Genomic DNA, 6000 nt, shown 5'->3' on the forward strand with positions numbered 1-6000 from the left:
ATGTACAGAATAAGGATTTCAGGTTACAAGCTTTAGTCTGTTGATTTGGTACGTTTGGTTTTTGGGGTTTTTTTCCCATTTCTCCTTAAATGCTGATGCTAATTACTCTGGTGGGGATTGGAGGTGATGGAGAGGGGAGAGCTGGGTTTGTTAGAGAAGATGGTCTTTGTGGCTGCATCCTTCACTCTGCAGAAGCGACTGAACCACTAGAGCTCTGCAATTCTGAAATTAACCTACATCCAGTAAAATGTAGACTGCCTTTTTCTAGGTGTGTGGTTGATCCAACAAGAAACTTCCGAGAGTGAGACCAGAGGTCTTGCAATAGAAACAATGAAACAATATTGTTATGCTTTAATATAATAATATTTTAGGAAAACAATAATGAGCTGGTTTTCTCTGCTGGAGGCAGGTCATAAAGATAAGGGTTTCTGGAGCACTTCACTGCTTCCAAGTGCTGCTTTGTGAACAATAGCATCTGTGATGCTGAAGGCAGATACAGAGGGCTCTTAACTTCTGCTATTTCTGCAGGAGGCTGGTCTTGACTGTGGGAAGATTCCCATTAAGGACTAGAAGAGGCTTCACGTGACCCTTTTCCCCATTCAGGATAATGGTGTTTTTCTCAACAGGTTTTGAAAGGAGGGGAGAACACACTGTCAAAACAGACCATTGCAGGAAAAGAAAGGTATTTCAGATAAGCATATCTGAAGGATGTGACTCTCCTGTGGGAAAGTCAATAGCAGTACAGAAACATGGCATTATCCTTTGCAAGCCCAAAATTCAAGCAGTGCATCATCCTCCACACCCTTTAGGACCTTACTTAAATTTTCTTTTGTTCGTGATTGTGGGGAGTGGTGGATAAGTGGATACTGCTTCACATTTTTGTCTGAGTCACTTGGTCTGTCCCCTTCAACAAGGGAGAGCAGAGGGAGTTGGCAGGGTTTTTTTGGATCATCTAGAATGTGAATCAGGGAGAAGGCATCCCACTTCTTCTTCCTGGAGGAAAGGAAAAATTATCTCGTGCAGTGGAAGCAGAGAACAGGAGGTAACAGGTGGGCTCTCTCTTGCTGTTAGATATCACTGCTGCTTCACCAGGAAAGACAGACACTTGGAGGCTCACCAATATTTATTTTTTTTCTGCCCCCACACCACGAACTCTCAGTGTTTCTAGCTCTGGTTATCTTATGTGCTCACTTTGTCCTTGGTGAAGGGGTAGAAAGGGTCCCTTCACCAAGAAGGGGATTGTGTGGGACATCAGCCCTGCCTAACGTGTCACAGGTCTGTTCCAGGGCTTAGCAAAGGCTTTCCTCCCACTGGTGCTGCTGTCATCCCGTGTGCCTTCTGCCTGCCCATCCCTTTGGAGAGCTGTCTCCCATGCTTGTGGGCTGCCTGATTTGATGGGGACTTGTGGCATCTTTGGAATTTCCCAGGATATTCAATTTGGACTGATTTGGACTTCAGCAACTGCTTGGCTTTTTACATGAAGCTGGAAAAACTGTGGGTTTTTCCCTCTTCTGGGCACATTTCGTTGTGTCTGTGATCCCTCTTCACTGAGCACCCTAGAGAGGTATCATTACAAAAATAAGCGAGAACATGGGGAAAGAGGTGGTTTCACTTCTGACTGTATTTCTGAGTGAGTGTAAACATGCTCATTTTGTACCTCCAGGCATTGTGGAAGAGCAGTGATCCCACCCAAAACTGAGATAGAGGTGACACTCCTGGAACCAAAAAATGGGAGAGCAGTTCCAAGGGCAAGGAGCTCAGCCTCCAGCTCCAGCCAGAGTCACTTATGTCTAAGCCAGGCCTAATGAAGGTTCAATGTGTTTTTGAAGCCATCCAATGCTGGTGTCACTCCAGCTTTCCCAGCAGCCTATCCCTGAGTTTCCCCATCCTTAAAAATTATGTCCATAAAACTTATTTCTATAATATCTAATGTTTTTTCTGCAGTATGCGCCCATTACTCTTTGTTTTGTCTGCTGCACATGTGGCAGAAAGATGCTCCCCTTCCTTTTGGAAACATAAAAATTGTATGTATTTATTCATATCAGTTTCTTCTCATTAACCTCCCTGTTCTCAGCCTTTTTTATGTCCCTCCTTTCATTTTCCTTTGTCTCTTGAAAACTAAAATGCTCTTTTCATCAAAAAGCAAAACCAACTGGAGGAAAGAACCCTCTGAATGCCAGATGAGTTTTGCAAGCCTCCGCGCAGCGTCGCGGCCCTTTGTCTGTCTGCTGTGTTTAGACAGCAAGCTCTTCAGAGGAGGGGCTCCTTTCCTGTGTTTGTACAAGTGCTAAGCAGGCTGAGGCCCTGATAGAGCTGGGCTCCTTGGGGGCTCTCGTAATGCACACTAATAATGAACCATATGTTGGGTTAGCCAGGAAAATGCTCAGGCAGTAGGCAGATTTTTCCCTTAATGAACCAGGTATTGCTGAGACAATGCAGACCATTTCCCCTTCTATCCCACTAATAATACATTTCACTTCTAGAGGAAGTAGTCCTAGGGATAGTGACGTGTTTGAAGATTTGTGGGTCTTATTGTTAGTCTAAATGTCTACAATATATTTAGAAGAAGTATTTTGCAGAGCAGGCACTCGGGGTATCTGTCATACCTCTCATGGGGCAGCAGTTGTGGTGTGGGGACAGCCCTGCTCTCAAACCTGGCCAAAGTGGTGAAACATCTTGACTCGAGTTCAGCATCCTGCCAAGCTTCATTGCATTCTGGATTACTTTTGGTTTGGCTCACTGGCTGAGCAAGTTTTTGTCACTCACATTTGTACCCCCAGCAGCTCCACAGAGTGATCAGCCCCCTTCATGTAGGGAATCATCCTGTTTTAGAGGGATCTGTCAGGTGTCAGCAAAATTGCTTAGTTTTGCAACTAGATGGAAACTCTGATTTTTAAATGTTTTTATTTTATTTCTTTCAGATCCAGAGAGATGTTCTCACCGTGTTTTATTTCACTTTTACCAGTTCTGTCTTATTATCATCAAAATATTTTGAGGAAAGTTTTAGGTATGTAACAACACTTAGAGATGTTGACATCAAGATGAAGCATTTAGATGGTTTTTTGGGAAGAAAAAACTTGGAATTTTAATTTCATAAATGTTTTTCAAGTTGTTCTGAGTTAAAAGCAAAAGGGACACAAGGTCATGTTTAAAAAGGTCATGCTTAAAAGTATTGGAAAGGATACAAAGATGGTGCCTTAAGTTTTAGCTCTCATATTTTTCAGATTCTGTACTGCATTAGTATAACTCTGAAAGAGTGTTAGCAAGTTCTCTTCGCAGCTTAGTTAGACAAAACAATCCTTTTCCAGTCTGAGAACCAAGGTCCTCATAGCAGCTTCAGGCCCAAAAAGTACAAACAACAGTGAATTGTGGGGAGCAAACTGGGAGGGTGGGGCTTCATTACCTGAAGCTGTAATTGGACAGTTAACCCCAATATGTAAATGAACCAAAACTTACAAAAGTGTGAAAATGTGTGCCCTGCCATCCATTGTGGCGTATCCTCAGCCAGGCTCTTGCACTGCCCAAGGTGTATCCTTTGAAGGCCTTTTTAATAAATATCTACTTTATTTCTTTACTCTGTCTAGCCTCTGCTCTAGGTAGCCTCTCAAGGCATTAAAGATGACCCAGCTTTGAGCCAGAGGCCTTGTAGGACACTTGAAGTTCCTCACAAGCTCAGGGTGAGCCTGGCAGGCTGATGGTGGATGCTGGTGTGGTCACCACAGCCACCCTGCCCTGCTCTGGCTCTGCTGGGACAAACCTGCAGGAGCTGCTGGGGCTGCACCTCTGTGCCCTCAGAGCTCACTTCAGCAGGAATCACTGGCAACGGGGGGAGGGAAATTGAGGATTTGCTGCTTGGTAAATCCTCCCACTTGCCTCCTCCCAGCGGAGACATTTGTGATAATCATGGAGAGCGCTCGCACTTCAGCAGCAATAAGGGGCTCGGCGCAGCGCCGGAATTGCCTCGTGCCCAGGGGAGGCTCAGCTCTGCTTTCCTCTCATCATTGTCCTCGGCGCTGGGCTCGGCTGATGCCTTCTTCTGTCACCGAAACATTGCTCCTTATCATCATCTTGATTTCCCTCACCAAGCAACACATGGGGTTATTTTTAGGTGGGAGAAAGGAGGTGCAGGGCGCCGTGAGATGCTGGGGTCGATATTTATGAGTAAATTCAAATGGAGCATGATCTGCATGGTCCTGTAAAGTGCAGATCTGTTTGAATCGAGAGAACTATTTTAGTGAATTTATTGTTGCCTTTGATACGCTTTTTATATGTTCTTGTCAGAAGCTGAATTAAAAAAAAAGTGCTGCAGTTCAGTGTTAGGCTGTAAAAACATAAAAATCTGGCGGAGAAAGACCTGTCATCATAACTTTCATCATGTTTCAAATCCTTACTTTGCCACATCTGCTCATTACATGAGACGGGCGAGGATTCAGAGCAGCTGAGCTTTGAGAAATTCAGTCACAGAAGGTAACAACTGATTAAAAGGTCAGGAGATGGCTTCAAAAATATTCCTATGGCCTCTTAGCTCCATGAATTTCATAAGTGGGATGCTGGTAGAAGGCATTGCTGCATGTGTTTAGATACAGATTAGGCTGAGGATGAATTAGAGTGAGGTGTAAAATAACTGAAATGTAAGCTGTGCAGCAAATGTACTTTTAAAAATGGTTGGTGTTTTTGTACAATAAAAGTAGAAGAAAGATCATGGCCATTTTGGGAGCACAGTGGGTGAGATCAAGCATGGAAGGGTAAAGTTAATGGTGCTGTGGCGATTCATCTCATCTGATGACCTTGCCTGTGGGCTTTGACTCTGTTACTTGGCCAACAAATGCGATTGTCGTTATTATCTTTAAGAGAAGCTATGGATTTTCAGTCAGAATGATCTTTGCTTTTGTTTTTACTGTTATTCTCTTTCCATCTGAAATACAGTCTTGCTGCAAAAGCACTGCTGGGCTGCATGTCCCCTGTGCTGCAAGTGGCCTCTGGAGGCAGCAGGGCAGTCCCCGAGGAGGTGGGTGGGTTCCCCCTGTGCAGTTGTGCTCCCTCTGGATCTGCTCCCAGGGGCAGGAGGGGAAGCAAAGGGCTGCCTCCCTTCTGCTCTGCCTGAGCAGCATTCCCTGCTGCTGGAGGCTTGTGAAGTCCCTGCAAAGATTCTGAGATTAGAAGAATGTTAATTTTAGTTTGATGTATAATTTTCTCTCTTAAAGAGGTTTTCAGCAAAAGAAAAGAGGTAGCATAATCCAAGGAGTCCAGAAGGCGGGGATTAAAAAAAAAAAGTCTCAAGTGTTGTGCTATTGGCTAGTTACCATAACAAAGACAACAAGGTGTTGGTTGTGTATTTGTCTGGTCAGATGATTTCATAGGCTTTGTAGCTTGTGCACAGAGGGAAAAGGCTTTCTTCAAGGCAGTTTGCTGACTGGATTTTAAGGTCTTTAGCCTGAGTTACCTGGACAAGTAACTTCTCAGCTGGATGGTGTCAAGGCCACTTAGAGCCTCCCATGGCTGCTGGGTTTTAAGTGGTGCTGTACATAGCCCTGTGTTGCAGTTGCAGTATCCCCTAATAGATAATATTTTAAAATGTACAAAGATACATTTGGTATAAATATAGCTCACAGCATGAGGCACTGAATAAAACATTTCTCTTCACTCATCGGGGAGGCTCATGCATAACTTACTCTTGGATCTGCTTCATCATTCAGGCGTTGGAGAGTCACCCCTAATTTGTGAAAACATATGGCTTATTCCACCCTTCCACACTGAGAATTCATTCGAGGCATGCTTGCCTGCAGTCTTGTGTTCACCATCTGGATCAACCTTCTGCAAGTCGAGGTAATTGGGAGTTACGGCAAGGGGGAGCAGGGAAGTGAGTTCCTCCTCCTCTGCTAAAACAGGAGGACATCTCTTCTGAATCTTGGCTTCATTACAGCCTGATAGACTGAATCTCAGAAAAAAAATCACAGACCAGGCAAATAGCCAGGTTACTGGAAACACATTTTAGCCAAT

Source organism: Passer montanus, unplaced genomic scaffold, assembly GCF_014805655.1.
Source record: "Passer montanus isolate IOZ18808 unplaced genomic scaffold, ASM1480565v1 scaffold5, whole genome shotgun sequence".
Lineage (NCBI taxonomy): Eukaryota > Metazoa > Chordata > Aves > Passeriformes > Passeridae > Passer > Passer montanus.